The 24,209-nt window shown below is 40.9% G+C and overlaps 1 protein-coding gene across 4 annotated transcripts in view; it reads right to left on the minus strand.

Annotated features, from left to right (window-relative positions):
- The window catches only part of CSRNP3 (cysteine and serine rich nuclear protein 3), a 171,714-nt gene that overhangs the window by 143,885 nt on the left and 3,620 nt on the right, over positions 1 to 24,209 (minus strand). The window contains exon 1 of one of the 4 annotated variants that reach the window (XM_054043641.1): positions 18,989 to 19,018. The exons of the other annotated variants lie outside the window; for them this stretch is intronic. The gene's annotated coding sequence lies outside the window, so the exon portion shown is untranslated. Of the gene's footprint in view, positions 1 to 18,988; positions 19,019 to 24,209 lie in introns of those variants that run through there. 4 annotated transcript variants of the gene reach the window in all.

Here is a 24,209-nt window from a genome sequence, read left to right on the forward strand (position 1 = left end):
TTACTACAGTTGATCGTTCCACTCCTCTCCCGCAAGGCTCTATCCTTGGCCCTTTCTTGTTCTTCTTCATTATAATTATCATAAGGTGACTCAACCTCATTGACTCACAAGTCTTCAACTGCCATAGTTGGGCTGTTGACTCACAAATCTATTTTTCCTCCCAACTTACTTTCCTCCTGTTTCACATCTATCTTTCTCCCACTCATGAGCACTTAAGTGTTTTAGGTCTAAGCTGCTTTAGCACATACACTCATGTCCTGAAGAACTACACTGTGACCCTAACGGACTCTTTTTGCCAACTGGCAAAGGTCACACTCAAAACACCATCAGAATATTTAGCCAAACCACACCTTGTAAGCTTGTCATACTGTCTGGAGTTGTTCATGATGGAGTGCCAACCTCAGGGCACACTGGCAAAAAGCAGGGCAGAAACCCCAAACAGATTGTATGGTCTATAATTAGACATCACCAACCCAGTAAAAAGTGTGAATTCCTCAAGTACTTACCATGGAGTCACAGACAGTTCCCTTGGGCATTCCAGTCCATCTTGGCACCCAGGCAAGCTGAATTATGTGATAGATTTTTTTTTTTTAAATGTAAAGTAACCAATATTCAGGTTACTCTCAGGCCCAAAGGACCACCTACCCTAGGTAATTTGTACTCAGATCTAAAACCAAAGACCATGCCTGTAGCGCATCCTGTAATAAAGTAACTAAAGATTTATTAACTAAGATAAGAAATAAGCATTACTTACAAGGTTAAAAACAGAAAAAAAAATACACACACACAAATGACTACAGTCTTAGTTTTAAAAAGACAATATAAGCAGCTTGATATGTCCTTTTAGTGCTGATCCATGCCAAGCAGCATGGAGATCTCTTCCTTATGTTTAGGAATCTTTGCCCCTCAGAGACCAGATGGCATAAATATGTCAGCTTTTTCCTGTCAAGCATTTTTATCCGCTTCACCCCAGAATTCCAAGATGATGGGATGAGTTCATGTGCAGGTCTCCCCTTCACGGAGGGAGAGAGGAATGCAATCCACAAGGTCCCTGTCCTTTGATGCTACACAATGCCTCATATATCTTCAGTGAGCCATCTTGTATGCAGGAGGAGCACTTTACCTTAATTAATACATCTTTTCCTGTTTGGTGAGTTATACAATTACAGAGCCTCTCAGTGCAAACACTCAATATAACTTTATACCCTTGGCAACAGAGGTTATAAGTGAGATCAATACATGCAGCACCCTACATGGTTAATAAGGTCTAGACACTGTGACAGAGCACCTTCTCCGCCTCGGTGGGTTCCACGCTTCTGCTTAGTGGCAGGCCAGGGTATTCCTCTCTCCCTCAGAATTTCCCCACACCCCTGGGGTTACTGTCCATACCTTGACTAAGCAGGGTTCTTCCCGGACTCCTTGATGTGAGGGGAGGGGGAGGGGAAGGGGAGCCTCTTAGTGTCTGGTAGCCCCTCTGGGCATGGTGGCAGCAGACCAGACACGCAGTTCAGTCTCTCCCTTCTGGCAGAGTCTCTTCCCTCAGATTTCTGGGGCCCGAAAGGACTGTTTGTCCTGTTAGGCAGAGTTTCCCCTGACCTTCGCCTCTGTACAGGGTTTCCTTCCTGGTGCTTGTCAGTGTCTGCTCTAACCAGCTCTCCAGTAGCGTGCCTTCCTCCCACAGCTCCTATCGTGCACCCCTCTCTGGCTGGAAGAGGGGCTCTTAACAGGTTCTGGCAGACCCCTTGATTGGCCCCAGGTGTCCTAATTAACCTGGAGTAACCTCTGTTCAGCTACCAGGGGAAAAGGGACCTGCTTATCCTGGGGCTAATATACCTGTCTTCCACCACTCTCCAGGAGCCATCTGGCCTGACCCCATCACAACACCAAACTCAAACTCTAATATTTATCATAACAATACTAACACACAGGTAAGCCTGACAGGTTTCCAGCTATGTATTTGTCAGTGTTCATGTACACCTGGGGCTTTGGCATGAGCTGGCACTTGGTCTGCCAGCATCACAAAGATATCATACAAAAACTGGTGACACACTGGTCACGAATATCAAATTATTGTGTGGTGTGTGTATAGGTAGTGTATAAAGAGTTATGTATGTGTGCTGGAAATATGTTCTTAATGTTTTGGAGGAAGTGGATACACAAGTCTGCTCAAGACAAAGGAATGTTATCTTGCCTGTTTTCCTCTCTCTCTAGTGCAAATTGTCTTTGGCCTCAACTTGCTCAATGAAGTATATTTACATCTAAGGTGAACAAAACAGATTAAGCCGATTGGAGAAGCAAATTGACCTGAGCAGGAACGAGTCAGAATGGCATTTGCACAAACAGCAGGAAAAAAAGCTTTATCTGGAGATACACTTCAAAGGAATACATTTCAAAGGTTCACTGGACTATTCAAACAAGGGCAGAGAACTCCTTAGTTATCCATCACTTAGGGAATAAAGGGGATAGCACCCTTTGATTTCATGAGAGTTGGATCCGCTGGCACAGAGGGCAAGAGATGTTGGTGTCTTGATGTAAGTGAGAAAACTGCTTAGGCAATGATTGTTACCTGCTAAAATTAAGTTTTTAATCACTAGAAAGTGTGTTTTGTTTTGCTGGTATCCACACCTCTCTCTTTTTCAGGCTTCTGATCTCATATATCTGTTCTTTGTTAATAAACGTATTAGTTTTACTATAAACATCTTAAAATGCTATTATATTGAAGTAAAGTAGGAGGCTTCAGCTAAATTAATAGGTTGGAGTTGTGCTCTGTCTCTCTGGAGACAGAAATTTAATTTATGTGAATGTCCGGTGAGAGGGGACTGGACACTACAGAGAGCGATGCCTCTGGGGAACCCGGAATTAGGATTCACTGATGGGTACCTGCACGGCAAGGTTTTGACTGGCAGAGGCTTGAGGAGTTCGCTGGTGAGGCAGACAGAATGGTGTGGCATGGAGCTGACACACAGTATAAACTCCAGCAAAGATCTCCCTTGCCCAGGCAGAGACGAAAACACAATCGTTTACGGTTCTGGGTTCCCTGAGTATAGAGCATCACACACTGATCCACCAAGTAATTCCTTCACTTAATTGAAGGACTTAAGAAATTTGATTAAATTCTTCAAATACAGACTGAGACTGAAGGCTCCATCGTCATTTGTACCAACAGAGTTTGCCCTATCTGAGAGGATCATTTGTCCATTAAGCCCAGTATCATGCCTCTGTTGGTGGCCACTATTTGATGCTTTAAAGGAAGTCAATAAATATACACTTACCTGGGGAAATCATCTTTGCTGATCACATAGAAAAGTAGTTTATACCCAGATGCCTGATTTTGTTTACAAAATAATAAAATAATAATAATAATAATCACTTTTATCTTGCATAAGTACAACTGTTACTGATCATACAGTTAACCACCTCTTTGGAAAGTCCACCCATAGTGTTTTGGTCATTACTAAGTACAATAATATTTCATTCAAAATTATTAGTCATTTATTTCACTGAGTATTGCTGTAATCTTGTATTTTAGAAAAAGGAGAGACTGTCCAGTTTTGATCATATACTTCACGATTTTCAAGACTTGAGTCAAATTTCTCCTACTGTCTCCCTCACACATAGTAAATATTTTTAGTTTGTGTAATCTGAAGGTAGGTTTCTATGCCAGAACTAATAAGAGTACTGGTTTAAGAGTTATTAGCTTGGAGAATAGCTTTCACATCCTCCAAATTCTTGAAGTGTGTGTTTGGTTTTCTGATAGCATCGACTACAAAAAGAGCTTACAATCCAATTAGACACAATGCAACTGATTGTATTAATAAGGGTGTGTGTGGGGGGGTAAAGTAGGAGGAGCAAGGTTACACAGACTAGCTTGTGCATAACTTGCAGGTTTCAAGTCAATTTTTGTTTTTAACATGTAAAGAAGATTTCAATCACTTTCTGCAGGCCAACAAGTTGAGCAACCAGTTTCTGAGGTACAGGTCTGTCGCATCTTAGGCGCATTTAACATGTGCGATTTCAGCTTTACGCAGTCGGCAAAAACAAAAAACAAAAAAAGAGAAAAAACAACAATTTAAATACTGTTTCTGTAGTGCAGGCGATTCCGCCCACCATTACACTCAATGTAATTTTGACTATACGTGATTTTCGCTTTAGGCGCGGACTGCGGAACGTAACCCCAGCATAAGATGAGACAGACCTGTACTCACAATCAATGGCCTAAGCAGCAGTCCCCAGGGCGGCTGGAGCAGCTGCTGGCCCCCATGGGTGTCCCACCTAGCAGCACCCCCACCCCCGAAGATTTAGTCAGGGATATTTATAGTATAAGTCAGGAGAGGTCACAGACTGTGAATTTTTGTTTATTGCCTGTGACGTGTCCATGACTTTTAGTAAAAATACCCATGACTAAATGGTAGCCTTAAACACCCTCAACTTTAACTTACACTATCTTCCAGCTTCTTAGCATGGGAAATTTATTCAGATTACTTACACATCAGTCACCAGGTGCAACTTATGCCATCTATCAGGAAGAGATTCCCTGACCAAAATAATTCCATTATTTTTCTCATAGTAAATAAACTTATGCTAAACAAGTCCAAAACACCAAATTAAAAAAACAAAACAAAACAGCTTTTCTTAGTCCCAGATATGAAGACTTCTTGACGAGGACACCATTCACCTGAACAGGGTTTTACCAAAGGGAATGCCATTGCTTATTTAACTAAAACTCAAGATCCTTTCACCTTACCACTTTTCACAAAAAAAGAAAAAAAAGTTAATGCAGGGAGAAGTGCAGCCTTTTATGCACATGAGAAAGCCAATAGATTATGTTCAGTCACCCACAGGTGAGTAATTGGAAGACTGATTAGAGTTTCTGTTTCTCTCCCCCCATCCCAAATTTAGCAGGTTGGATGCAGCTCTTTTTTTCCCTTAAAGAAGCAGTATATTTTCTCCACACACCCCCCTCCCCAAAATAATTAACTAACTTGATCAAGCTTTTCAGCTGATCCTAAGTTTGGCCAAGATGGCAATTATATGTAGCAGTGCATTAAAAATAATAAATAATAATAATAATACAAAAGGCTTGCACATGCCTAGACATTTTCATTCTTGGTTAATAATTACTTTTTAAAAATACCATCTAGGGCCATTTGGAATTGGAAATAATATGGGTCACGGCTTGGGGTATCCTCACATGTGCGTCTTCTAGCACTGAGGGTAAATGAGATTTGATTGATGAGAGGTCTACTTTGTCAGGCTCAATGCCTACATTCCCCATAGTCAAACAAACAAACAACTGTAGGGGGAATTTCTCCAATTGAGGAAACAAGGATCCTTTTTGTTTACAAGGAATCCTTATAGCAAATTATTGTCAAAGACGTCGCAACATATCCTGTGTTTTGGGGAAATGTTTGCCATCTGATGTTTTTTATATGCAACTTTTGAAAGCACCACAAAATTATGCATATTTCATGGACAAACAAATGTTTTTTTTTTTCTGTTCTAACAGTCATCAGTGATTCCAGCAGGATTTCCCATTAGAAGTATAAGGAGTATCACTCAAACTAGTGGAACATATCAAACGCCCACCTACTGTGTCCAAACATCCTGAACCTGTGCAGGTAGGTAAGATTTTGTAACTAAGTGCTCAGTTAAGAAAGGGAGAGTGGAAGAACAATCAGAAAAAAAAATATGTTGCCAAAACAAAGTTAATCAAGATATACATTTTTCACATGCTTGTGCAAAATCTAATTCCAGATATCATTACAAAGGAGTCTCTCCTCTAACCCATGCATGCCTTTCATAAGGGTCAGGCACTGGTGGAGTCACTATATTCCACACACTTTCCCTACTCTCCCAGGGCTGCATAGCTGACCAAAGGGGGAGCAGAACTGGCATAGTTGAGGGAATAATCTGCAGCCATAAACGGGTAAAATAATGGACATGCTCCCCATCACCACACTCTTTGAATACCAGGGTGTTCTGGAAACTATTTTGACTCCCTGAAGCAGAATTCCTTCTACTGCTTCTCCTGGGGTGGTACAGCCTTGAAGGGACAATTGACCTCTTATGGTGACATTCACCCAGGATTTATGGCTGCTGGAGCCTGGGGGGGGAGGGGGGGGGGGAGTGCCCGGCCGGAGGCGCAGGGTCTGGGGGCTGCCCAGCAAACCGTGAAGCCGGTAGCGCTCGGGCAGCCCTTTTCGCATGGCTGGGAGTGGGAGGGGGCGGGAAATGGGCGGGGCCAGGGCCCCGTGGAGGGTCCTCTTTTTTTATTGGTTAAATATGGTAACCCTAATACATTCCTCTATGGATACATTTACACTTTAAAAAAAAAAAAAAAAAAAAAAGCCACAGCAGCAAGTCTCAGGCTCCCAAGACTTGTGTTATGGTGGTAAAAATAGCAACGTAGATGTTACTGCTCAAGTTGGAACTTGGGCTCTGAGCCCTTTCCCCTCACTGCATTTCATTTTTAGTCCCATAGTGTAAGCCCTGAGAGCCTGAGTAATGTGACCTGTGCACTGAGACTCACTGCCAAAGGGTTTTTTGTTGTTTTTGCTTTGTAGTGTAGATGTACCCTATGTTGTCTTTTTTTTAAAAACTATACCCATATCTTCTGTACCCTCAGCATGAGTTAAATCTAACTTAGTCTCATCTTTGAATTAGGCTTGACATTTCTATAGGTAGCCGTTTTCTCTGATGGAAGAGGTAGCACACAAGTCCCATTATACAGTAGAACCAAGGGGAGATTAGGGGACAAAAATCTGCTTTTTAGTCTTTAAACCCTGGTTAGACAGAAAAGAATCTAACGGCATAGAATGGTATGGGAGAAACAATGACAATGCTGGTCAGTGAAAGGCTCTTGCTATACTCTTACTGTGGGAGAGGTAATGAAGGCTACCATCAAAGTAATCACATCATTATTTTTGCTACACAATTGAAATACTTTCCCAAACATATGTTGACTTTCTGGATAAATGTAATAATCAACTTTTACTGGTTAGTACTGACCTTAAAGACTTCATTATTATTAGGGTGACCAGACAGCAAATGTGAAAAAATCAGGACAAGGGGTGGGGGTAATAGGAATATAAGAAAAAGACCCAAAAATCGGGACTGTCCCTATAAAATTGGGACATCTGGTCACCCTAATTATTATGCCAGGCAGTCAAGGTTGAAGAAGAAAATACAAGGGGATAGATTAGCAATGAAAGGTTGCATGTGCATGTGTGTGTGTTTGTGTTGCTTACTAAACAGTCTGAACTGAAGCACACTAGAAAAAGCTACAAGTGTGAACTGAAGGATATAAAAAAAAAGCCAGTGACCTATATTTTTCAGTTATCCACATTTACCACCTGAATAGCATAGCTGTAACATTTTATTTAGCTAGCTAATGTAATGGTATGTCACTGTACATTATATATATATATATATATATACACACACACACACACACACACACACGGTAGAAAAGCGCAATATGTTTGTAAGTTAAAATTGTACAGTGGCATATTCATTATTCTTGAGAAGTAACTTTTTTTAATCCTTGTTTGTTACTCAATATAGCCAAAACTGGTTTAAATGTGTTGATCTGAATCAATTATTAAATGATTTATTAGGGTAAGATCAAAGTGAGCGGACCATTAAAAATAAATTGTAATTAACAATGGAATCTTTTTCATGATACTGATAGACAAATACTGCAAAACAGTATTCAAGCCATGTTCTCAAATAAAACCAACCAATACATTTCAGCTATATTTATGATGCTTTTTGATTCATATTCCACATTCACATAGATGATTCTTCATTTGCAAGAATGACTATGGAATGTAATAATCTTGCTAATAATTGTGTTAATATGTTTGTGCCAAAGATCACACTAGATGTGTTGCATTATGAAATCTCGGATTTCTCTCCTCCCATTTATAAAAGGTTCAGTCATTCATTCAGGGACCAGAACCAATATCATGTGTTTTATGTGATCAGTTATACAGCACAAATAACAAATAGCCAACTTGAATAGATTGTGAACAACCCATTGGCCGATATATGTTCAGATACAGTCTTTGTTGAACAATTTAGACTGGCAAATATTTTCACACACACCCCTCCCCCCCCGATTACAGGGCAAAATACATTGAGTAAGTTATTTGCTCTGAATATTGCCAGCTGTAATCCATACTATATTCACAAGACATGTACTGAATACCAATGCTTTTCTTTCAGATTCCTCTTGAGAGCTGAGATACTGTAGTATAGTGCCTTTTCTCCGAGAATTGTGCACTTCATAGATAGGGCATCAAGCCTGGGATGATCATGGGGAGACATCTAGTGGACAGTTTCAGATATGGAAATACTACTACTGATCATCTAAATACTAGGGCTGTCAATTAATGGCAGTTAACTCGCACAATTAACTCAAAAAAATTAACTGCAATTAATCGCACTGTTAAACAATAGAATACCAATTGAAATTTATTAAATATTTTGGATGTTTTTCTACAATTTCAAATATACCAATATCAGTTACATCACAGAATACAAAGTACACAGTGCTCACTTTACATTATTTTTATTACAAATATTTACACTGTAAAAATGATAAAAGAAATAGTATTTTTCAATTTACCTCATACAAGTACTGTTGTGAAATCTCTTTAGCATAAAAAAGCAACTTATAAACGTAGATTTTTTTTTGGTACATAATTGCATTCCAAAACCAAACAATGTAAAACTTTAGAGCCTACAAGTCCACTCAGTCCTACTTCTTGTTCAGCTAATCACTCAAACAGATTTGTTTACCTTTGCAGAAGATAATGCTGCCTGCTTCTTGTTTACAATGTCACCTGTGACTTCAGCCCACAATCACTGGGAGCTGCAGGGTATACCCCCACCTCCAGTGGTGGCCTGGAGTACCCTAGCTGCTACTGGTGGTAGGGGGGATCCCCCAGCAGCTCCCCAGCCACCAGGGCCACAGACAGTGGGCAAGGCATCCCCCGGCAGCTCCACAACCACCACGGATGCGGGGGGATCCCCGCAGCTCCCCAGCTGCTGCAAGTGGGGGTCCCTCCCAGCCACTGGGCAGGGGCCGCAGCTCCCAGCCACAGCAGGGCAAGGTGCTGGACCCTCCTCCCTCCCCGTTTTGTCATAGACATTTTTAGTAAAAGTCAGGGACAAGTCACAGCTTCTGTGAATTTTTATTAATTGCCCGTGACCTGTCCGTGACTTACTAAAAGTGTTCATGACAAAATCGTAGCCTTAGCTATTGGCAATCCTTCCTCTCCTATAGGCTACTGGCACCCTACAACTTTGGGTAAAGGATCTCACCTCCTGAACTCCCCAGCACAAAGCCCTGAGTCAACAAACAAGCTAACATATTCTGTGTTCCTGGATATGCAATAAACTGCAAGATGTTATCAGCTAGTTATCTTAGTAGGCTTGAAATCCACATGTTTAAAATTCTAATTTTCACACTTTCAGTTTTCTTCAATCTCTGATATTGAGGATGATACATAGAGATTATAAAGCATTCTAAATTAATAGTAAACTGCACCAGGATGTAAAGATAAATTGCTATTCAAAATATAACACTGGATTTGTTTAAAGATTAATCTTCAGGTCCCATGAGAAGCGTAATATAAATATGGGGCTCAAATCTGTGCCTACTCTTCATCCAATGCATTAGCTTCAATGGGACTGCACACAGAATGTAAATTGGTTTCAAAGTGGTAGCCGTGTTAGTCTGTATCAGCAAAAAGAACGAGGAGTACTTGTGGCACCTTAGAGACTAACAAATTTATTTGAGCATAAGTTTTCGTTGGCTAAAACCCACTTCATCGGATGCATGCAGTGGAAAATACAGTAGGAAGATATATATACACATAGAACATGAAAAAATGGGTGTTGCCATTCTAACTATAACTAAAGTAATCAATTAAGGTGGGCTATTATCAGCAGGAGGGGGAAAAAAAAAAAAAAACTTTTGTAGTACTTTTGTAGTGATAATCAGGATGGCCCATTTCAAACAGTTGACAAGAAGGTGTGAGTAGCAGTGGGGGGGGGGGGAATTAGCATGGGGAAAATAGTTTTTACTTTGTGTAATGACCCATCCACTTCCAGTCAAGCCTAATTTAATGGTGTCCAGTTTGCAAATTAATTGTGATTCTTCCTCACAAGCTAGGAAGGCTCATGCCCAAATCAGTCTTTAGTGCTTCCCTCTGGGCTCCATTTATTGTCCAAACCAACAAACTCACAAAAAGAAAACAAAGCTTCCAGCTAGAGACACAACTCCAAGGGTTTCCCACCTAGCATCTCCCTTCCTCAGAGACCACTGCAGGAGACTCTCTTTTCCTGAGCTTCTTTCTGCAGTCCATCACTTTCCTGCAGCTTTGGATAGGGAGCACCTTCTCAGCTGAGTCTAATTAGTGAGCAGGGCTGGTTTAGCTGCAGGCCCCTTAAGTGGGAGACCACCTTGTTAAGTAGTCAAGTAAATTATTTATTCATGTCTGAATATCGGTGATATCACATCAGAATGTTTGGAAGCCGTCAGGATGCAACACTAACTTTGAGCGCTCAGCATCTGTGCTCCAGTGATCTGTCACAGCCCATCCCTCCATCTCCTCACTAGTTGTCCTGTACTACAATAAACCTCCATCAGTCCCTTTCATAATAACTTTCTCAAGGTTATTGCCATCTCCACACATAATGAGACCAAAGTACATAAGTTTTCATCTGTTGATTTCTGACATCAGTGCCTGCTGCTCTCCAATAATATTTTTAACATAGGCATTTGTTTCCCCTCCCCCCCCCATCCAGCAGATATGCAAGAGGCTTCACCAACACCACATTTCAAAAGCACCCATTTTTTTTTTGCCAGCAGCATTAACTTCCCAAGACTTGCATCCATAAAACACTACAGAAAAAAAAAAATATTAAACTTTTCACCAGCTGCACCTTCATATATTTTAAGATGCCAGAGTTTTTACACACTTTCTTAAGGAAGACCATAGCTAAGCAAGTGGTCCTTGTGACAGGAAGCAATTCATTTCAGAATTTAGGCAATAAACTTGTATATCATCCAGTTTTTCTAGGTCTTCTCTCTAATGTGATGTTAGAGTTTTTTGTGCAAAGAAGTTTTTCTGCAGATTTAAAAATATAATCCAAATGTCTGGAGAATATTTTTACTTGCATATATAAAAATATCGTTCTAGACAGAAACACGTCTTTTTATGTTGACAACAAAATGTGCCTTTTTTGGGTGAAATTTCTGTCAACTATCTTCATGGAACAGTTATAAAATCACCAAACTACTACATGAAAACCCTGAATTGCTTTTGCAATTTGAGTCTGGGAAAAGGAAAGAAGAAAATGATGACAAAGGATCTTATTCCAAAAGCAAGCTCCTTGCAAGTCCCGTGGAAGTCACTGGGAGTTGCTGCCATTCAGTCAGGATCAGGCTCTGATGAGCTCAGAAAGCACAGTGCCATCATATAATGCAAGAGGAGCAATCCTATAAAATGACATATGTAGTCATAAGCTTTAATTTCTTAAATCCTACTTGTGTTGTACAATGTAATTAAGGGAGATGTGGAAAAGTTGGTAAATGAGACTCAGAACTTAGGAAACTAAAAAACAAAGCCATTTTTCCCCTTCTTTCCTATACCGCTTTCTTCTCAATGGAAATGTCTCTGTTGCATCCATTATTATCCATGTTAGTGTCCTCTCCTCTGCAATTTCTCAAGGTAGAAACCCTAATTATAGTCAAAATTAAATATATAAAAAGGACACACTGAAACTTTATCATTCTGTTTTGTAAAAGTAGGTCACTTATTTGGTTTCCATGGTAACCATAGCTGCACTATTGTATATAGCTGCCCGTAGCCAAAGGCTGTTTTCTTTTATAAGTAATGGGGAGGCTACAAATTATGTGGATTTGGCGGATTTAAAATTACAAAGGATAAAATAAATGCTTTGCATCACTTTTGGATACACAGCAAGGAAAATTGCATGGTCAACACCATGAGACAGACACGTATGGAAAAGTCCTACAGCATTTAAGAAGGATAAAAGCAATAAGGATCTGTAGAAATTCATTCAATTTCTATAGAACTCACAAAAAACCCGACAGAATCTCATTTTCTATTAAATTCTTTCTATAGTGTTTTTTTTTTTAAATCATATACAACTCTATAGCAGATTTATAATTCTCTATTAAATTCTATAGGATTTCTATTCAGGTCTATAGAAGATGAGTAAAATAAAGGCATGCATCACATACTTTCATCAGAATATAATATATTCTGTTCTTCAGTGTTATAATATAATAAATCTTTAAGTACTCACTCCCACACACAACTTTTTGCGAGAGCAAGGGGTTTCTCAGGGCTCTGTCCTCGGTCCCCTCCCTCTGTACCCCACCTCTGGGTAATCTAATCCACTAACTCAAATTCAACTACCATCTCTATACAGATGTCTCACAGATCCATCTCTTTGCTCCAGACTAACATGGCTGCTACTCTGAAACCTGTCATTACTCCAGACTGTATCCTATCCAAACTAAAATTTTAGCCTGTCTCTCATATTTCTTTGTGGGTATCTAGCCACCAGCTCAAGCACAACATGGCTTAAATGGAGCTCTTAATCTTCACCCCCAAGTCCTCTCTGTGGATAACAACATCATGCTGACTGTCACTCACGCCAATAACCTGGATGTCAACTTCCACCTCTCTCTGGAGCCTCACACCTATGCTATATTTAAATCTTGCTGATTCTCTCCATATAATATCTAAAATATATAGCCTTTTCTATCCATCCACACAGATGAAACTCTAGTCCAGGCTCTCATTACCTCATGTACTGTCTCAATTACTACAACATACCTTTCCCTGGCTTGGCAAATCCAATTTTGCCCTGTTCGTATCCATTCAGACTGAATGCTGCTGCAATGATGATTGTCCTAGCCTGTCACTTTGACCGCAGTGCCCCTCTTTGCTTCCCTCTCTCTTCTACATTGCATCAAACATAAGCTACTTGTCTTCACTGTAAGCCCTTTCCAACCTATCCCCACTCTACCTATCATCTCTCATTCACTACTAAGAGATGGGCCAATCTTAGGCCTGAGCCAATGTTGCCTGCCTCTATCACCCACTTGTTACACTTTCATACAAAAGCATCTTCGTGCTTTCACGCTCCCCCACATGCTTGAGAGGTGCTCCACATAAAAATCTGCAAAGCTACCTCACTATCCTCCTTCAAATTCATCCTTAAAACTCTCCTTGGTTAGGCCAATGGTGTATGGAGGCCACTGCCTATCAGGCAGACCAATATTGTCACACTGTTTCTTGTACTCCCCCCAAAAGGTCTGTCCGTATCCATCTCTTATGTCTTCTCTTATATTTAGATTGTAAGCTCTTTGGGGCAAGGACTGTCTTTTTGGTCTTTGTTTGTACAGCATCTAGTACAAATTCTCCGAAGACTAGGGTTTCTAGATGCTACAGTAAATAAAATAAATAATAATAATTGTTATGTCCTTAAAAGCCTGCTCACACTCCCACAGAACAACAGCAGAACCCCAGTGACTCTTTATGGAAACCTCCTACAAAATTTAAAAGAAAATACTGTTGAATTATCTGCAGAATTGTAGAGGGTGGTTGAAAAATCATTTAGAACTGATCTTATTCTCCATTAAATTCTATAGATTTTTAGAATATTTTTTACAGAACCCTGTTGTTTCATCTCCAATAAATACAATACAATCTCATAAGAGATTTCAGAGGAAGATTGATCAGGCCCCAATATTGTAAGGCTGAACTTTCAGAGAGCAGGCAAAGCAAGCATCTGATTATATTTTTGGATTACAGCAATGGAATCAATGTACTTAGAAGTGGGGTTGAAAACATTTAAAATTGAATTTTCAAACAATTTTATTAAAAAGTGTTTTTATTTTAATAATTGGGTCTTGCTAAATACCTGGTTAAGAATCACAGACAACTAATTCAGAGAACATCACTGAAAGGAATGAGGAGATTATAAAAACAGCCAGCGCAGTGCCAAAGCAACTCTGTGTGAACCAGTCTTTATCTGCCATATATAAATGCCTATTTAATCCTTTTTAAAACTGGTGCCATGAAGAGAGTTCTATCAAAAGGCAGAGTTGAAAAGGGGTTCCTGGGTACCAAGTTAGGTCAGATACTGTCAAGGTAGACATGGCACTGATGACTGGGGACTGGGCAGAAAGCCATCTCATATGTCCAGCAGGGGATGTTAAGGAGGTGGTACATAAGATGACAGGGATGGAGAGGACCCAGACAGACAAGGGAACCCACACTGATGCAGAACAGGCTGTAGTAGGGACTCAGACCCTGGAGGAGAGGATGCTGGGGGATCCAGTGGGCCAGGTAGAAGAGCAGCAGGAGAAGTTGGCAACTGCTGAGGAGGCCCTGCATGTAGCTGAGGGGAACTTAGAGAGTTCCAGAGGAACCAGGCCCAGTATGCTATTGAGGAGAAGGAAAATGTGTGTTTCCCGATGGAAGGTGTGCAACAAGAGAGGGATAACCTGCAGGCGCAGCCTAGACATGTGCAGGGCAGGAGACATCCCTACCCCATAGAGTTGCACTCTTAAGGGGGAAGGTGTGTGATGGGGCGTCTGCCCCATAAGGGGTAACAGAGCCTTAGAAAGGCAGCCAATTAGAGTGTGGCTGCGAGGAGCAGCCAATCAGGGACGGGCTGGCCCATAGAAGAAGAGCTGTAGGGCAGAGCAGCTTCAGTAGCTACCTGGAGCTTGAGGTGGGAAGATCAGGCTCCTAGCAAAAGGAAGGAGAACCAGCATCCTGGACAGAGCAGTGCTGCCATCAGGGTCCAGGAAAGCCAGAGAGAGCTCCTGGCTAGCTGCTAAAATTGGCAGGCCGAAGTCCTGAGTTAAGGGCAAAGAAGGTGCTGGGGGACCGCGGGGAGGTGGGCCAGGAAAATGAACTGAGGAGTTGGAGGGGATGCAGCAAGTGGTGACCATCTACAGCAGGGCAGGCAACCTATGGCACATGCGCCGAAGGCGGCACGCGAGCTGATTTTCAGTGGCACTCACACTGCCCGGGTCCTGGCCACCGGTCCGAGGGGCTCTGCATTTTAATTTAATTTTAAATGAAGCTTCTTAAACATTTTAAAAACCTTATTTACTTTACATACAATAGTTTAGTTATATATATTATAGACTTATAGAAAGAGACCTTCTAAAAACGTTAAAATGTATTACTGGCACACAAAACCTTAAATTAGAGCAAATAAATTAAGACTCGGCACAGCACTTCTGAAAGATTGCCGACCCCTGATCTACGCGTTCGTGGTCCGGGACCTGGAGTAGTGGGTGGGTCTGGGTTCCCCCTTTCTCCCCCGCCACTGAAGAAGTGACCAGATAATTAGCTGTGGTTGCCACTGAAGGAAGTGGCTGGACAGCAGACTGCAGTTCCCCCAGAAGGGGAGAGAACAGACCATGACACAGCCCTCTGGCTGTGTCCTGAACAGGACGCCGTGGTCCTTGGAGCAACACGCATCCAGGAGCAGAGGTGACAGTGGGTGAGACAGCACCAGAAGAGGTTGAAGAGCTAATTCCCAAAAAAGCGAGTAGGAGGTGCCACAGTGGGGAGTCACACCTTTACTCAGAGAGGGGTGTTAGTGGACCAGAAAATTTGGTAATTAAACAAGGCCTAACTCTGCAACCTCTTCTTGTGCATATAGTGCTATTACAATCAACAGGACTATCTGCATGAGTAACAACTAGTAAGAATTGTAATATTAGGGCCACAGAAATCTTTTATATCTATTGCTAGCAGAAATCTTACTTTCAGAAATGAGTGATATAAAAAAGGAACAAACATTTTGTAAAATAAAATGTATAGGAGAATCTGATTTGTGCCAGCATGTCTGCAGTTTTCCTCAGGGATCCTCAGGTACTACAGTGCTTTCACTAATATATTTTCTACTGGTTTCCACTTGTCCACATTATTTGCTGTATTGCTGTAGGGATATTAAAGAAGGTACTAACAGTGATTCCCCCAAGTGACAGTGACCCCCCCCCATAATTTGTCCCCCACACTTTAAAATCCAACAGTTTCACCAAGTACAAAAATCTCTTGGGTCTTCTGTTACAACTTGTAAGCTACTGTCTGTAGAAACCATTGATTGTATCTGTCCTGTGAAAGATACTTTATTACTATGTAAAACTTACAAACAAGTTAATTGTTCTTGAAGTAATTGATACAATGTAAACAAACGTTATAAGCCGTTAAGTGACTTTCACTTCATTGTAACAGCAATGGCTCCTAGGAACAAACCCCCACCCTCTGTGATTAAAGGGCTGGGAGTCTCGAATTAGCACACACCCTGAAAGTGGTGGAGACAGTAAATTAAAATATGGTTAAGATATGGAATATATGTTGATGAATGCTTGATGTACATGAATGGTTAGGGAGGTGTCAGCCTAGAAAGGGAGTATCCATTGGCCGAAGAATGTGTCAAGTAGATCACCAGACAACCCCCGGAGGGTAAACTGGGATCCACCCCATCACCTGGAAGGATGAGAAACACAAACTTTGGACAGTGTGGAGCGACCAGGAATGTGACATCTGCTGATTGAGTCAGCAACAGCAGGACGAAACAGCTCCCATAGACTAACATAGGAATGAATTCCTATAAGAATGGACTCTAAAGACTGAGGACTTTGAGTCTCTGGTTCTGCTGCCAACCTCCAGGAACATCAGGTGCACCTGACACGGACTCAGCTCCATCCTCATGACCAAGATACCTGGCCAGTAACTTGGCATGAGCAACTTCTAGGCTGGTAACTATAACACCGATACAGAACTTGAATGAATGCTTTTGTGAATGAAAATATTATTTTTTATATATATGTATAAGGAATAAGTAGTCAAACAATGTTGTTTACTTTTATCTTTTGCTTTATCATTATATTTACAATAAATGTGGCATCTTTGCCTTATCCCTCTTAATAAGATCCTGCTGGTTTTTATTCTATTGATATAACATTGCTAATGTAATAAATTCAAAAGTATAATACCTCAGACCATGAGACTGGGAGTTGGTAAGCCCGGGCTGTATTCCTGGCTTTACTCACTGACTCACTTTGTAATCTATATTGAGCAAATCTCTTAACGGCTCAGTTTATCCTTCTGAAAAATATATATAGTAATAGGCGAATATCTCTCTCACAGGGTGTGACGGGTTGGATCACAGAAACCCCCTTGGGAGCTGCCACCCAATGTGCAAAGACTACCCCTGCTCCTGTTTTCCCTGCCAGCTCAGGACTCCAGCACCCTGTCTTGCTGAGCCAGACACTCCTGTCTGCCCCAACACAGACCCAGGGTCTGAATCACTTGCCCCAAAGCTGCAAGTTTACTTGAAAACAGCTCACAGAAGTGTGCTTGTCTTTAGCACTCAGATGCCCAACTCCCAATGGGGTCTAAACCCAAATAAATCCATTTTACCCTGTATAAACCTTATGCAGAGTAAACTCATAAATTGTTCGCCCTCTATAACACTGATAGAGAGATATGCACAGTTGTTTGCTCCCTCAGGTATTAATACATACTCTGAGTAAATTACTAAATAAAAAGTGATTTTATTAAATACAGACAGTAGGATTTAAGTGGTTCCAATTAGTAACAGACAGAACAAAGTAAGTCACCAAGCAAAATAAAACAAAATGCGCAAATCTATGTCTAATCAAACTAAATACAGATAATTTCCTCACCAGTTCCAGAGCACTCCCTTTTACACGCTAATCTCCTTTTAGCCTGGGTCCAGCAATCACTCACACCCCCTGTAGTTACTGTCCTTTGTTTCAGTCTCCTTCAAGTATTCTGGGGAGGGGGGGGGAAATGGAGAGCCTTCTTTAGCCAGCTGAAGACAAAATGGAGGGGTCTCCCACGGGTTTAAATAGACTCTCTTGTGGGTGGAGACCCCCCTCCTCCCTCCTATGCAAAGACCAGCTCCAAGATGGAGTTCTGGAGTCACCTGGGCAAGTCACATGCCCCTGCATGACTCAGTCTTTACAGGCCGACGCCATTGTCCACATGGCATCTTGCATGTCTCCAGGAAGACTTCTCATGTGGATTGGAGCATTCCAAGATACATTGTTCCCCAAGCGTTTCCTGATCAGGTACTTAACCTGGCGAATTCCTTCCTAAAGAAGCTGACCAAATGCCTCCCAAAGCTTACTTAGAAACCAAGCAAGCATACAGCCTATATTCTTAACCTTAAGTAGAAAATGATATATATATATATATATATATATATTTGTACAAATAGGATGAATAGATATAATAGACCATAACCTTTACGGAGATATGTTACATGGCACAGGCAGCACAAAACATATTCCAGTTGTGTCATACATACATTTATAAGTACCCCCTCCCCATAAAGCCTTATGGGGTACACTGTCACACAGGGCTATTGTGAATTTTAATTAAATAAAAAGTCCTAGTATGTAAATATGCAATGACCTCAAAGCATAAAAAGGCACTATAAAATGTTAAATAAAATTAATACATGCATTTTAAAAATTCAAACAAATTTAATCATATGGGCCTGCTACTAAGGTCTTATGCCACAGTCTATGCGGGTAGGCATCAGCATAAATCCTGGGTGAATTTAACTCATGCAATTTTCTATTATATATATCACTGCACATTTACATGTGGCCATATATTTTCCAAGTCTCTACTTTATTAGAAAGCTAATAGTAATAACATATTTCCAGTGCTACAACTGCAATATGCCTTCACATATTTTCCACTATCCTTTTGTACTGTCTGCAGAATTAGAAGAGGTAGCCTGCTTTCTATCATAAACAGAAATTCATATTTACACAGTGATCTCACAATCAGAACACTGATTATTAATTGAAAACACACTGAAGTGCCTGATCAGTTCCTTTCATGGTTCAACGTTCTCCTGTTACAAAGAAAATTTGTACCTCTAAGCCTTATGCAATATTATTCTTTGTGGATCAAAAATCCTGGTTGCCATGGAAACTGTAAAAAAGAAAATCAGTCATGACAAAGCAATAGAATAACGAAAACATCTGCTGGGAAATCACTCACTGGCTCAGGTTTGCTTATCAGAAATGCTTGGGTGACTTCAACTTGAAAATAAAGCATTTCCTCACATCTAAGTCCCAAACTATAAACATTAGCGAGTTTAAGACATTCAAACATGTACTGGCTCTATAGATTGGAAGGAGGTAACAATTTGTGTGTATATACAATATATAAAAACAGAATTGTGTACATAAAATATATTGTTTTTCTTTGCTAGACCTTTTATTAAAGCGGTTTTGTGGATGCAGATGCATCTGGCACAGAACATTTACTGTGCTAATGATCCATCTTGCTCAATGCCTCTCTACACAGGACAATGAAATAAACTACTAAAAAAAAAAAAAAAACAGATGCAAGACCCTTGATGAGAAATGCCAAAAGGGGATAATTATATTAGGCAGGTAATATAAAATAAACGGTCTTATAGTTTAAAACAATACATCAAGAGTCATAGATCAGTCATCTCTCCTTTGTGCTACTCTACTAACATTTCTCACTCAGAAAAAAATACAGTTTGATATTAATTTTAGGGTATCTGAAAAATCATTTGCCATGTAAAAATAGAATGAAAAATAAGAGTCCAAGCCAGAATCATGCAATTCCTGTTCAAATACCAATGGCTTGTGGGGATCAGGTTGTGAATGACAACTATGGTGGTCAAAAAGCCATATAATACCCTGGAACTCATGATCCTGTCAAACTTAGCCTCGGAGTTATTCCATTATAGGGCTATATAGGGAGAAATGCTTGATTTATCCTCTTGTCAAATGTGTATAATAATGTAAAATGTCTTGAGATTGTTACATGAAAGGCACTACATAGAAATGCAGTTGACAATATTCTAATCCTAAATTTGAAATGCCAGGGCCCAATCCTGAAGTGCCTTCCACAGGGTGCAGGTGATAAACACAGCAGAATAGGATGGATTTAAAAAATATATATATTTTTTAAAAAAAAATTATTTTTTATTTAAATCAGACTTTCACTAAATACTTTAATTTTTAATATTAAATCTATTTAAAAACTGAGGTTGTCATAATTTCAAATATCTATTAAAATAATTTAAATGAAAACAATCAAGTAGTATATAGTTGCTGTTCAGAGTTTTAAAGAAAGTCAAACCACTTAAAGTCAGTGGTGGGCAAGCTACAGCCCGCAGGCTGGATCCAGCCCCTCAGGGCTTTGGATCCAGGCCACAGGATTGCCCCCTGTGGTGCTGCGGGGCCCACGCCACTCTCAGAAGTGGCCAGCACCACGTCCCTGCGGCCCCCGGGGGGGGGGGAAGGGGGGGGTGGCAGAAGGCTCCGTGCATTGCCCTTGCCTCCAGGCACCACCCCCTGCAGCTCCCATTGGCCAGGAATGGGGAACTGCGGCCAATGGAAGCTTCAGGAGAGATACCTGGAGGTGTGGCAAAGGCAGCGCACGCGGAGCCCTCCACCTCCCCCTCCCCCTTCCCCAGGGGCCACAGCGCTTCCTGGAGCGGCGCGGGGCCGGGGACAGGGCAGGCATGCAGGGAGCCTGCCCTGGCCCCAGTGCGCACCATTGCCACTTCGGAGCCACTTTAGGTAAGCGGTGCTGGGCCCCAAACCCCTCCTGCACCCCACCCCCCAACCCCCTGCCTTGAGCACCCTCATATACCCCGCACCCTTCCTCTGCCCCAATCCCTTGCCCTGAGCCTCTTCCTGCACACCGCACCCCCCCCCCACACACACACACACTTCCTCCCGCACCTCAACCCCCTGCCCTGGCCCTGCATACAATTTCCCCACCCAGATGTGGCCCTCGGCCCAAAAAGTTTGCCCACCCCTGACTTAACCCATCCCTTCTTCTGGGTGGAGACTTGCATCTCTCTCCTTTGAGATTACATTTTAAGGCTTCTCAGATCTCTGATTATCAGACATGCTCATTCTCCTCCATATTTGACCTAGACCACACTCTTTACCAGAGTTGTGCAGCAATCATGTAAATCCTCTGCACAGCTTACAACCAATTAACTGTGCTGTTGTGAATCAGGGGTAGTTTCTAGAGGAATTTTTACCATAAGCACTGTAATGCGAATTTAATTTCTCAAAGCCAGAGGGGAATAGGATTATAGTGCTTAGAGATCATGTTCTGCACATTTTCCCTGTTTTGCAAAGACGGAAAGTGTAAGGACAACTTGCCTCAAAGAGTCAAGAAATATCTATTTACAACAAGAGACTATAACAGCTGGGTGGGCAACACTTGAGTTGGTGACTTTTCAGGGTGTACCTTTATCATTTTACTTGTGTGGTGTTGTCACTTTGACACTCATGGGAAGGAGTGGGAACACTTATGAGTGCCTTTTTTTTTTTTTTTTTTTAAGAGCGAGCTAGAAGGCAGCAGAATAACTTTAAAATGATATCAATAAATAAAAGTTTATACAGATAAGAAAAAGGCCAGATAATTATTTGAGTTGATCTCTCAGCACCTAGTGTAACATCTATTGGAATAATCATTCCATCAAGAAAAATCTTTCTTAGCTCTATAAATACTTAAGCAGACTTTATCACCACAGCCAAACAGATGCATTTTTTCCTCCTTTAACTATTCTCCCAAATCAGCCACTAAGAAACTATCTTTAAATGATTTCCTAGACCGGTTTATATTTAGCAGTTTAAAAAAGAAAACAAAAACACAACCCAGTGCAACTCACGCCACCAATCACTGTGGAAACAGAACACTCCAATAGCTTTATAACAATTCTCTGGTTACTAGGTAACCTATATTGGTAGTTAAAGAACAGAGCTATTTCTATTTCATGTCAACCAATGTCAAAGTGCTAAATTAGGCTATATTCTATTCTGTATTTTTAAAGTGTTTTTGTTTTGAAATTACTGAAATTCACAGTAACAGCATTCTGTACCATATATAACTAAATACAATGTGGTGGTTTGCTTTTTCCATACTGCCAGTGTCTGAACACAAAATAGGGAAAGTAAATAGTAAACAAAAATCTGTCATTAACAACACAAAACAAATAATGATTAAAGCATAATAATATAATGGCATGTAAAAAAAACAAAACAAAAAAACCAACAACATTGTTTTGAAGTGTGATTAGGATCCCAGAGGAAGGGAAGAAGTCAGACTGTGTTCAAGTTCTGGGTTCAAATTTAGGAAGTTTGAAATTTCCCAGACTATTTGAATGCATCTAACTCAAATCGGAATTTAGATTTCTCTCATTTCAACTAATATTCCACAAAAACATGTTTAAAGCAATATTGTTGGATATTCCAATCACTTCATAATATGGAGTAAATACACTTGAACAGTTGAGTTTAAAATGTTTAACAGCCACAGACATATTTAAATATAATTCTTGTTCAAACAGTCATATGCCGGAAATAGAAAGAAGTTATGCAAGTGCTTTAATTTTTCATGCTCTATTCTTTATCTTGCTCCCTACCTGGAATATCAGACAGCTGAAATCTTTAACACACATGAAGGAGTGGGGTATGCTCCTCAAGTAGTCAGAGGTTTCAAACACAAACCATGAGGCAGAATGTATTATAGCAGAGTTCATAGTTCAGAATCTGTATACAGAATGGTCAGTCCCAAATGTAAAATTACCTATTTTACAGTCAGTTTAATAATGCTTATTATTTTAATGACCACAATTACTCTAGTCTTTTTTGTTGTTGTTTTGACAATACCATTTAAATAGAACATAGTAATCTGGGAGTCAGATATTGCAGTGATCTGCTGCTGAGTCAACTTGTTCCTTCCTGCTCCCACTTTACCACTGACACACTCCTGGGCTGAAACGGCCACAGAGGAGTTATTAAAATCACATCAGTAAAGTTCCTTAAACATTCCATTATTTGGCACTGGCTATACAACACTGCCATTCTCAGAATGCCAGATTTGCTAAGTGAATGTTTGAAGTGTTCTTGATGTCATTACTCCACTGGTCACCCAGGGAAACACCTCTTCCCACCGGAGGACATGGAGCATGATCATCCTGTTTCAAAAACTAGGTGGAACAATTCCTTTATGTCACTTAGGTCTGGTCTATACTACCCGCCTGAATCGGCAGGTAGAAATCGACCTCTCGGGGATCGATTTATCGCGTCCCATCGGGACGCGACAATCGATCCCCGAATCAGCGCTCTAACTCCACCAGCGGAGGTGGTAGTAAGCGCCGCCGACAAAAAGCGGCAGAAGTCGATTTTTCCGCCGTCCTCACAACGGGGTAAGTCGGCTGCAATACGTCGAATTCAGCTACGCTATTCACGTAGCTGAATTTGCGTATCTTAAATCGACTCCCCGCTGTAGTGTAGATGTAGCCTAAGGGAAGCAAAGACTGGTGGAGACAGATGGAAAATTGGATGCCCTCCTCATCCTAATGAACACATTGTTTGTAGCCCTGGCACTGTACGTTCTACTTGTCTGTACCATCTCTTTCCCCTACTCTCTGCCAGTCTTGCCTATTTAGATTGTAAGCTTTTGGGGGCAGAGACTGACTCTGACTCTATGACAACAACAAAAATGGGGTCCCGTTCTTAACGGACTGCTAGCCACCACCCTGATAAATATGACTAATAATCCAGCAAGATGGTGAAGTCCATCTGAGGCAGAGTGAGGGGAGTTTTTGATTATCTTTACATTAAGTTTCTTAGGTGTATTATTGCAGTTTTCATTTTAAGCCCTTGCTATATTAAGGGCTACTAGATTTACATTGTGCTGCAGGGATTACCTTGCTAAACATTAATTTAATAGCAGGATAAACAAGGCCTGTAAAACCTCTTCAAATTGCTGGTGTGCAAGTTACTGGTGTGCAAGGGTTTAAAGTGCTGGGAAGTGCCAGGGGAAGCAAAGCTGAGTGTTCCTACTCCTTTCCCTGGCTGAAGTAAGCAGTGCTCCGTCACAGCTCCCCCTTCTCCTTTGTTGGTGCAATGAGAGCTCTCCGTCCTGTTTCAGTCTACTCTAACTACTGGTTACTGATACTTTTTTACTTTCTTGATTATGCAGTACTTTCATTAGAGCTAGGAGTGACGTCTTTCAGTTCACAATCCTTTTACTATCCTCAACTTTTTTGAAAACCCCTATGACTGTGTCTATGCTGAGCTTTTTCTT

The sequence above is a fragment of the Malaclemys terrapin genome, chromosome 11 (assembly GCF_027887155.1).
Source record: "Malaclemys terrapin pileata isolate rMalTer1 chromosome 11, rMalTer1.hap1, whole genome shotgun sequence".
Taxonomy (NCBI): Eukaryota; Metazoa; Chordata; order Testudines; family Emydidae; genus Malaclemys; species Malaclemys terrapin.